This window comes from Nicotiana tabacum, chromosome 19 (assembly GCF_000715075.1).
Source record: "Nicotiana tabacum cultivar K326 chromosome 19, ASM71507v2, whole genome shotgun sequence".
Lineage (NCBI taxonomy): Eukaryota > Viridiplantae > Streptophyta > Magnoliopsida > Solanales > Solanaceae > Nicotiana > Nicotiana tabacum.
In genome coordinates, this window is record NC_134098.1 from 78,484,290 (window position 1) to 78,495,946 (window position 11,657).

At 37.6% G+C, this 11,657-nt stretch overlaps 1 long non-coding RNA gene across 1 annotated transcript; it reads left to right on the forward strand.

The window, feature by feature from the left end:
- Window positions 1-786: 786 nt before the first annotated feature.
- LOC107827636 (uncharacterized) lies at window positions 787-7,507 on the forward strand. Its single transcript, XR_001657571.2, has 3 exons — window positions 787-1,012; window positions 1,108-1,189; window positions 7,273-7,507. It is a non-coding gene; the product is annotated as an uncharacterized LOC107827636 (long non-coding RNA).
- Window positions 7,508-11,657: the final 4,150 nt, after the last annotated feature.

An 11,657-nucleotide genomic window follows, 5' to 3' on the forward strand; every position in this document is an offset into this window, starting at 1 on the left:
AGGAAGGTTTTACATACCTTTACACGTATCTCTTTACTTTGGGTGCGTTTTCTTTGAGTGGAGAGCTTGATTCCGTGATTGCGGATTTTTGCCTTCGCTACCAAGTGTATTTGGCACATAAGTCTCTCAGTGTGGAGGACGGTCGCCTGTCTTCGACGCTTGTGCCAGGAAACTAGAAAGGAGCTAACCTTAGCTCATATGATGAATCTGTTTTCTCCCAAAATCTTCCTCGGGGAAATGATAAAACTTCTGCAAACGTGGCCACCATGCTTTGCTGTCTAGCATGGATGATGACAACGATTGTGGGTGGATGGAATGGTTCGTTGCAGTCGCCACCAACGACATCATTCCGATAACGGCTCACTACAAAAAAAAAGTCAAAATTGTGACGGAAATCTTGTGACATATAGGTCCATCCCAAATTAGTGACGAATTTTTGACAGATTTATGATGGATCATCCTTACATAGTCGAAAATTTGAGGAAACAATAATTTCTTTAACATAAATTCTATTTATGACGGTTTTGTGACTGATTCGTAACAGAATTTAGCGAAAAAGTTTTGTGACAAAAATAAACAGTCACGAAATTTTGGGTAAAATAGTCTGACAAAATTCCGTCACAAATATTATTAAAAATATGTATAGTTAATAGAACTTTTTTGTGACGCCCAAATGCGTCTCAAATTTGTGACCGTCATTTAAATCCGTCACAAAAATAAAAATACCCACTTATGTTTTAAATATAAAAGTTAGTGAAGCATGTGTCTGTCACATTTTTAGAAAATTTTGGGACTAACTTTTACTGTTCCCACCTTACTTTTCCACCCATATCAAAATTCTTACGGTCCAAAGACCCATTTTGTTTCTCCGCAAAATGAAATCCCCACAGAGAGCCTCCTTTCACAAATCCCTTCTATACCACCATTAGTAGACTACATTCAACCAACGTTCTTTAACCAACAAGCTTCGATTTTTTTTGTATTTTGGTGCTCTGTCGACTGCTTTCCCCTTGTTAGTATCTCCTCTTTCACTCTCATTTTGTCTTTTTTTTTTTTTTTTTGTTTTGGTTGTAAAATTAAATTTCATATTATGTATTTTGTGGTCAGTTACAGTGATTACTTCAAGGTTGTGAGGAACCATTTTTTGAGGGAGCACTTCCAGTTGTTCAACGATATACTATTGTTGTTGGTATCTCTTTTACTCTGATTTGCTATTTAAAAGAAAATATATTTGGTCATAAATTTAGAAGCATTTAGACAGATTTTTGGTTCTTTTTCTACTTCATGGTTTACTCAATTCTCAGTTAGATTTTGCTTGAACAAAGGGGTATGTTGAAGTGAATATAATCGTTGCCACATCTCTGAATACTTCAAATTTGTGAAAATATCTTAGTGGGTCTTCATCAAACATGCTAGAATAGAGAAATCGTGAAGTGAAAAACCTAAATGAGTTAGTTTCTCTTCTAGTAAAATAAAAAGAAACTTAAATTTTTATTGATAAGTGATCTTTTAAAGATAGTTTATTTTATTTCATTTTATATTTGAGTTTTGAGATATGGAAAGTTTTTTAATTTGTAATTTCTGGTATATATACAAATAAAGAACTCTATTAGAAGTTCTCTTTAGTGGTTTGGATTGACCATGTAGCACTGATGTATGTAATCGATTTAATTTTTCTGAGTCTTAAAATGAGATATTGTGTTGCTCTTCCTCTTCAAGAATACAATGATGTTTGTATTAATGGTTTAACAGACTCGTGTATGTTATTTTGCCTATGCGTAAGAAAATGTGAAAAATACAAATATAAAAAAAGGAGAGGGGGGATTCCTAGCTCTTGAGATAATACTATGGCATGTTCAGCTTCATATTTGATTCTTTGATTGTATAATGTAAACTACATGGCACTAATAATAACTTTTGATGGAGAATCATTGTATAACGATTTTTACATATGAATTTGGTAGAATCTGGTATCTCCAACTTGCAACATCGATCTTAATTCTTTTTGATTGTTCATATAAAGGTTTTATATAAATTTATATATGTGGTTTGCTGCTCAAGTTTTCAGTTTTTATGTAAGCTATTCTTGTTTATTATCATGTAACCTACGACATATGTTTTATTATTAATTGTGTCAGAGTGTACAATATGAATTCCAATCGTGAGTGGATGTATGCTAGATTGGAAAATGGATTCATTAATCGTAAGTTTATTGCGGGGGTTGAGGAGTTTGTTGCATTTGCTAAAAGTCATCCACAATGCATGGATGGTGAAAAGCTAAGATATTCTTGTAATCATCATAAATGTCGGAATAGAAATATTTTAGATGAGATTACAGTTATGGTACATCTTGGGAAATACGGTTTTGTACCAAATTATGATCGTTGGTATCACCACGGGAAAAATTATTGTCCATATCCAAGTGTACATAATATTAATGAAGAAGAAATATTTGGTGAAACTATACAACAAGAAACTGAGAACCTTCAATCTCATAATTCATTTCAGTCTATGGTTTTTGATTTTGCCGGGCCATCTTATAACTGAAACTTGGAAGAGGACCCCGAATCCAACAACTAAAAGTCTTTATAATATGCTCAAAGCATCAGAACAAGAAATTTGGAAGGAAACCCTCATGGGCATTCACAATTATCTGTCGTTGCTCGATTGTTGAATCTAAAGGCAGAACATCATTTTTTCGAAAGGTGTTATGATGACTTATGTCAATTTTTATCGGAATTGATGCCGGCCGATAATATAATGACAGATAGCTTTTATAGTACCAAAAATCTAATGTGAGGCTTGGGCTTACTGGTAGAGAAGATTGATTGTTGCAACAATTGTTGTATGATTTATTGGCGTGAAGATTGTGAACTTGATAGTTTCAAATTTTGTAGCCACACTCGGTTCAAGAGATCAAAAACTAGATGTACTCGGCCAAAAACTACTATCTTCTACGAAGATGTATTATTTTCCATTAACACCGCGTTTGCAAAGGTGTTGTATGCATCTAACTCTACAGCAAAACATTTGAGGTGGCATTCTAAACATAATCAAGATGGTGTCATGCGTCATTGCTCAGACTCTCCTGCTTGGAAACATTTTGATGAGACACATCCACATTTTGCATCTGAAGTGAGAAATATCAGATTGGGTTTGTGCACTGATGGGTTTAATCCGTTTGGTAATTCAGGCCAACAATATTCTTCTTGGCCTGTGATAGTTACACTATATAATTTGCCACCGAGAATGTACATGAAGGATGAATACATGTTTTTAACAGTGATTGTACCTGGTCAAAAAAATCCTAAACAGAAAATTGATGTCTTCTTGCAGCCTCTCATTGATAAGTTGAATTATTTGTGGGACAAAGGGGTCCAAACATATGATGTTTCAAGTAGGAACAATTTTCAAATGCGAGTTGCATTGACGTGGCCAATAAGTGATTTTTCAGCGTACTCAATGTTGTCAGGTTAGAGTACAGCAGGAAAGTTAGCTTGTCCTTATTGTATGGGGGACTCAGATGCTTTTACTCCATCAAATGGTAGAAAGACCTCATGGTTTGAAAATCACATAAAGTTCTTACCACCAGACCATCCTTTTCGAAGGAACAAAAGGTGGTTCAAGAAGGGTAAAACAGTACATAAGGTTGTATGCACTGAACAATCAGGTTCAGAAATACTTAAGAAGATGAGGATTTTGGACTGAGAAAAGTCACAGAACTTGGTTCTGAAGCAAGCAGTAAATGCTAGAATTTCAAAGAATCATTTATGTGGTTGGAAAAAAAGAAATATATTTTGGGACTTGCCTTATTGGAAAACAAATCTCATTAGGCATAACCTTGATGTAATGCGCATAGAAAAAAATGTGTTTGATAATATATTTAACACTGTGATGAATGTCAAGGGGAAAACAAAAGACTGCCAAATTTAGAGCAGATTTGAAAGTATTATGCCATCGTCCAGAGTTACATCAAGATGAACGTACCAAAAAGTATCTGTGTAACGACCCGACCGGTCGTTTTGAGTATTAAAACCTCGTTTCCCCATTTACTACTAAAATTGTACTTTACAGTTATTGTGTGAGTTGTCGGGGTATTTGGTTCGGGTCCGGTGAGGTTTTGGAATAAATTGGAACACTTAGTTCCAAGATTTAAAGTTTAAGTTAAAATAGTGACCGGATGTGGACTTATGTGTAAACGACCTCGGATTCGAATTTTGATAATTCCAATAGCTCCGTATGGTGATTTTGGACTTAGGAGTGTGTACGAAAATTTTTTTGGAGGTCCGTAGTGGAATTAGGTTTGAAATTTCAAAAGTTGAATTTTTGGGAAGTTTGACCGGGGGTTGACTTTTTGATATCGAGATCGGAATCCGATTCTGAAAATTGAAATAGTTTCGTTATGTCATTTATGACTTGTGTGCAAAATTTAAAATCATTCCGGATTGATTTGATGTACTTCGATACAAGATATAACATTTCAAAGTTCAAAGTTCATTAGGCTTGAATTGAGGTGCGATTCGTAGTTTTAGCGTTGTTTGATGTGATTCGAGGCTTCGACTAAGTTCGTATGATGTTTAGGGACTTGTTGGTATATTTGGTTGAGGTCCCGAGGGGCTCGGGTGAGTTTCGGACCATTTCTAGGCCATTTTTAGTTGCTGGTTTCTGCCTACAGAGGTGTGCATCGCGATCGCGAACATTTGGTCGCGTTCGCGAAGAGCAAACAACAGTTTGGAACCTTGTGAATCGCGATCGCGGAAGCTCTTTCGCGATCGCGTAGAACAAAATCTCTGTTGCACTGACCCAACTTTGAAAGCTTATATCTCGCAATCTATAAGGAATTTGGAGATGATCCAAAAATGAAAGTTGTAGCCCTTGATGTTTAGTTTTCAGAAATGTAAAGCAGTTGTCATTTGGAGTTGTATACAAAGAGTTATGGTAGATACACTATAGGTTGTCCGGGAAAAGTTTGGAAATCTCCGTTGCACATGGCTGACTTTGGAAGCTTATATCTAGAAATCGGTAAGGAATTGGGAGATGAGGAACAAATGAAAGTTATAAGGTGTCTAGTTTTCAGAAAGTTAAACCATTTGTAATTTGGAGTTTTGTACAAAATGTTATGACCATTATACTAGAAGCTGTCCGAAAGTGCTGGGAATTTGTTCTTCGTGATCGCGAAAGGCAAATTTTGGGCTGAAAATTTTTGTGCTTCGCGATCGCGAAGAGTAAATGCCTAGACAGAAGATATATTTTGAGGTTTCGGCCATTTTAACATATTTGGAGCTATGGAGCTCGGATTGAAATAATTTTTGAGGCGATTTTTACCATATGGATTGAGGTAAGTGATTCTAACTCGGTTTTGGTTAAATTATACGAATCTATTATTATTTTTATTAACAAATTAGTGTTTTGGGTTGAAAATAGTAAAAAAAAATTATAGACTTTAATTGAGGATTTGAAGACCGAGTTGTGGTCGGATTTGAGTAATTTTGGTATAGTTGGACTCGTGGTTGAATGAGGGTTCGAATTTTGTGAGTTTTATCGGATTTCTAGACGTGGGCCCCATGGGTGATTATTGGGGCGTAATTTTGGATTTTTGGAATATTAGTATTTTGATATGGAATTAATTCCTATAATTTTTGTGAGCTGAAACAAATTAATTGTGACTAGATTCGAGCCGTTTGGAAGTTATACGTGCATAATGGAATTTCTGGAGCATTGCTTAGCTTGCTCGATATTGGATTTGGCTTGTTCGAGGTAAGTAACTCTTCTAATCTTGGAACTGAGGGTATGAACCCTGAATATATGTATTACGTGAATTGTTGGGAGGTGACGCACATGCTATGTGACGGGCGTGTTGGCGTGTACTATAGAAATTGTGACATAATTGTTTCTGTGAAATTTTGTAGTTAAATAATCTTGCCATTTTCCATGCGGTTTTATGTGTTAAAGAAATTGAGCTGAAAAGCATATTAAAAATCATGTTGAGGCTATGTGCCAGTATTATTGGGACCCACAGAGGTCATAACTGTGAATTATTTGTTTTAAATTGAAAATTATACTCAGTCATATTCATGTCATTATATATCATATCTCAGTCTCTGTTATTATTTATCGATACATCATATCATCATTTTTGGGCTATTCTCATGACATTGTGAGCCCATGAGAGAGAGACTGGAGAGATTGGTGACTAAGGGAGGCCGAAGGCCTGATTGTGAGGATATTTTTGGGATCGGGCTGCACGCCGTAGCAGGTCATGTTGGCTTTATATATATTATTACTATTATATGGATCGGGGCTGCCCGCCTGCAGCAGGCCTTATTGGCTTATTATTGCACGTGAGTTAGCCGTGCAGCACGTGAGTTGGCTGTGCGGATCCTTATATTATTATTGCACGTGAGTTGGCCATGCGAATCCTTATATTATTATTGCACGTGAGTTGTCCGTGCAACACGTGAGTTGGCCGTGCGGATCCTTATATTAATATTGCACGTGAGTTAGCCGTGCAGCACCTAGTTGGCCGTGCGGATCCAGATACTTATATTATGGCACGTGAGTTGTCCGTGCAACACGTGGGTTGTCGGTGCTTATAGCGCTTGGGCTGTAGGAGCTCCTCATGAGTCTGTACACCCCAGTGAGCGTAGTCAACTATAAATAGGGATCGAGCTGCACGCCGCAGCAGGTATTGTATAGCGCTGAGTGATTGAGTGTGCTGAGCACAATGAGAGAGAATGCGAGACAGTGAGATTGAGAAATCTGAGAGTATGAGTAATGAGTACAATCTCTGAGATACATTGCATTGACATGCACACATGACATATATGCATAGAGATGTGTTTTCCTCGGTATCACATTATTCATGATATCTCACACATGCTGACGGATGGGCATAGTGATGCATTTGTTTTACACTGGTTATCTGGGAAAGAAAATGAGATATTTTATTTATTATTGAAAGGATTTTGAGAAAATTATTGCTTTCAAACTTATTCATATTTTTGAAAATTTTAGTAAACGATTTCGGTTTTTCACTAATGTACTTGAAAGGAAGAACTATTATTTTTGAAATCATGATTTGGCTGAGCATTTTATCTCTGAGTTACTTCTGGTATTATTTGCTTTATATTGTTATGGACTGTTGTGGACTAGTGGTCTTGGATCCGACCTTGGTAGAAGCTCGTCACTACTTTAACCTAAAGCTAGGTTTGTTACTTACTCAGTACATGGGATCAGTTGTATTAATACTATACTTCTGCAAATTGCGTGTAGATGTTGGCTGATGTTGTTGCTGTGCTCGATGGTTGCCGGACTTAAAGATGTACCTGCGTTCCTGTTGTAGCTGCTTCTTGTTCAGGGTAGCTTTAGATTTATAAAAGCTCTGTTTGTGAATTATTCAAACAGACTATGTATTTATTTCATTTTCTTTTTGTTTACTCTATTCTTAGAAACTCGTGATTTGTACTACCAGTTCTTGGGTGATGTATAAGATTAAGATCTTTATTCACTTAAATTGCTTTAATAATTATTATTGGAATTAGATAATTGAAAGCTGGCTTACTTATCGGGTTGGGTTAGGTGCCATCACGACTAGTTGAATTTTTGGTCGTGTCAAGGTGGTATCAGAGCTCTATGATTCATAGGTTCTACAAGTCATGAGCAAGTGTCTAGTAGAGTCTTGCGGATCGGTATGATGACCACATATTTATCTTCGAGAGGCTACAGGGCATTTAGGATATATACTTCCCATCTTTCTTTCCTTATCGTGTGGGATTGATTCAGCTTGGGACATAACTCTTTGAATTTCCTTCCACGTATTCGTAGGCGCACATGAGCGCCTCGGTATCAGTTGTGTATCGTCGGCTTGTGATTTCCGGGATGATGCGCGAGATGAGAATTCTACGTTTTGGTGATGGGCCAGTCTGGAAGACTTGAGGCCATGGTTAGACCGCGGTTTAAGCTCGGTAGCTTCAGTTATAACTTGTACAGGTGGACTCATATGTCCGGTAATGACCTTGCAGTGAAATTTGTGGCTCGATGAGCGATGGAATAGCGGTATAATGGATATGATGTGACCGCGGGATGTGTTAAGACGATTTGAATGTGACGAGAAGTATTTTCTTGAAATGTAAAGAAATGGCCATTGAGTGCTTGATTTTCGTTTTAATGTAACGTACAGTCTCGAGTATGAATGTTTTGAAGGATCTTTCATATTGTTCAATTTTGGGGTAAATTAAATTCTCATGTCTGGTTAATGAGTTTGGACTCATATTGACTAAGTGATTGCATAGTAATTTTGATTGCGAAAAGATATAACAAGATGTCAATTTTAGGCTAGGGAGGTGGATTATCTCCTGGAGAGTAATCTACGTAGGTGTGTTCATTATATGTGAGTGGAGAGTTACTTTTCCGCCAGCAGGGCGTATGTGTGGAGATTTGAATTTGAATATGGCTGAGAAAGTTGACTTGAGTGTCAAGAGAATGATTGCGAGCTTAGCAGATGATTTGGGATATTTTTATGGTTGGCGTTGTATGAGCTTGAGAAGAATTTTTCGTTGAACTGACGGAAGTATTAGGGCAGTAGTAGAGTGTGGATATTGTGAGTTACGGAGTGTTTAAATTTATGGCTTTGAGCCAAGTGGGGGAGCCTGCTGCAGACGGCTTAATTTCATGGTTATATATTAAATTTTAGTTTTGGTTTGAAGCATACTTGTGGATTAGTTATGAGTTGCAGAGATGGAGTTCGAGAATGACTTGAGTAAACGAATTCTTGGATACGGATTATATTGTACTTTATGAGTATGTGAAAAATCATGGGATGGGTGAGTTGTTATTTTCAAAATACGTAGTACGCACGGAGTATGAATTTGATTGGGGGTATTAAAGTAGAGTTACTTCTTTGAGTGTTATTGTGCTAATGGGGCAGGTGTCTTTTGACCCATTTGGGCGGTGCAATTAGATTTGAACAAAGTGGGTGACTCCGGAGAAAATTCTAGTGGGTTTGAAATTTTATATAGCAATTGAGAATTTCTCCGGACTTGTGTATGGATAAAACCTGAGATTTACACTGGATGGTGCCTGGATTTGCAAAAATTCTGTATGACTATGGATTTTATGTTTTAGTATAAGGAGGGTGAGGAGAACAATTTGAAATTCACATAAGGTATTTTCAGAGCAAGTGTTACAATTGTGGTATTTTTGAAGGTGCTTAAGAAGAATACAGTTGCTAAGGTTTGTGGGGTGAGTTATGGTTAAAGATCATGGTGTTTTAGCAAGGAGAAGTATCAATTTCAAGACAAATTCAGAAGGGACTTGGAGAAATAGGACAACTTAGTAGTAGGTTGGATCAGTATGGTAATGGATATGATTGGTTCTTTGAGTGCTTATGATGTGGGGGTTTTCTACAGGTGCTTTGTGGCAATAATCGTGTATGAGTGATGTATTAGATATCCAGGCGGTGGAATTGGGATAAAATATGGTGATTCGTGTGTTCTATGGATTTGGAGACTGGGAGTTCTCAGGAGCAGATTGTTTCATGGTTGTGGACTGTGAAGTCGTGGCCGAAGCTAGCCAGATGATAGTATGTGTTATGATTCAGTCATTGTGGGCTTTCGGAGGGTTATTTATCTATTGTGGTGACGAGAGTTGATTTGGGGTCCATAGGTAGTCCCAATTAAGATGTGTATTCTACACCGAGCCGGAATGGTTGGCTCCATACTGCTATTGTTGAGGGATGTGTCATTCGGTTGATGTTGAACTTATCCGTGTTCTGAAATGATCTGTGAGTTACTCCTTTATGCTACGAGGAGTTGTGATTCATTGGTTATGTGCACAGATGATGCGGTTCTATTTAAGCTTTATAAAGGAATTTGAGAATATTTGGGTATTGCATGAGCGATTGCGTAATGGTTATGTTCTTTTAGGTTTTGTGTGGCATTTTTGTCCTTTGCCTCTCTGTGGTTATTGATTTTGAGCGGGGTGGCTCGAGGTATATATTATGGACCAGCGTTTGGATGGGGTCACGCATTGCAGCAGAGTTATGTTAAGGTATGAACCTTGTGTTAGAATCGGGTGATGGTTCTATGGTGTATGATGAATTTTCAGCGTTTCGTTGTGGCGGTACTTGTTAATCTGGCGGGGCAATTTTCTCATTTGAGTAATTTTCCATGACTGGGTACATTTGAATTGTTGCTTATTGGTGCAGGAATTGCACGGGTCGTGGCTTTGAGTTATATTGGTGTGGTATGTCTATGGAACAGTTATGTTTAGTAATATAAGGTCATTGAACCTAGAATGAGTAGTATCAGGTTTGATTTCGGTATATTCGGAAGTATAATATTGTGGGTCGGTTCAAAAAGTGATTATGATTTTGGTTGAGGCGAGAGAGCTCCGTGACTTGTTGATCTGGTAAGTGGTCATGAAATTTCGCATGTTTCTTTTATTATCAACAGTGTACGAAGGTTTTGGGATGAGGTTTGGTTCGATATGGGTTTAATACTAGTATTTGGTTGGTTTTGGAGTAGTCACTGTGGTCAGAAATGGTTCTATGAGCATGCGCGTTGTGTAATATGTTAGGTGATCATGTCTGTGGTTATGGTTATGGTTATGGCTTGATACAGCTTGTTCAAACTCATACAGGGTGTAAATGTAAGATTCGTGTCTTGAAAAAAATTCTAAAGGTTGGAAATTATATTCCAAGGTTTATGGGCTAAAGTTAAATTAATAATTTTTAGTTATGTTGTGTGGTCAGGTCTATATAGAATAGGGTGACATAAGATCACCCCCGGGTACGTGTGTGGTAAGATGGAACAATGATTTGATGGCTTGGAAACAACTCTTGGCACGTTCGAGGACGAACGTATGTTTAAGTGGGGGAGAATGTAACGACCCGGCCGGTCATTTTGAGTATTACAACCTCGTTTCCCTATTTACTGCTCAAATTGTACTTTACAGTTGTTGTGTGAATTGTCGGGGTAATTGGTTCGGGTCCGGTGAGGTTTTGGAATGAATTGGAACACTTAGTTCCAAGGTTTAAAGTTTAAGTTAAAATAGTGACCGGATGTGGACTTATGTGTAAACGACCTCGGATTCGAATTTTGATAATTCCAATAGCTCTGTATGGTGATTTTGGACTTAGGAGCGTGTCCGGAATTTTTTTTGGAGGTCCGTAGTAGAATTAGGCTTGAAATGTCGATAGTTGAATTTTTGGAAAGTTTGACCGGGGGTTGACTATTTGATATCGATATCGGAATCCGATTCTGAAAATTGGAATAGCTTCGTTATGTTATTTATGACTTGTGTGCAAAATTTGAAGTCATTCCAGATTGATTTGATGTATTTCGGCACAAGATATAGAATTTGAAAGTTCAAAGTTCATTAGGCTTGAATTGAGGTGCGGTTCGTAGTTTTAGCGTTGTTTGATGTGATTCGAGGCTTAGACTAAGTTCGTATGATGTTTAGGGACTTGTTGGTATATTTGGTTGAGGTCCCTAGGGGCTCGGGTGAGTTTCGGGGTGGTTTCAGACCATTTCTAGGCCATTTTTAGTTGCTGGTTTCTGCCTACAGAGGTGTGCATCGTGATCGCATTCGCGAAGAGCAAACAACAATTTGGAACCTTGTGAATCGCGATCGCGGAAGCTCTTTCGCGATCGCGTAGA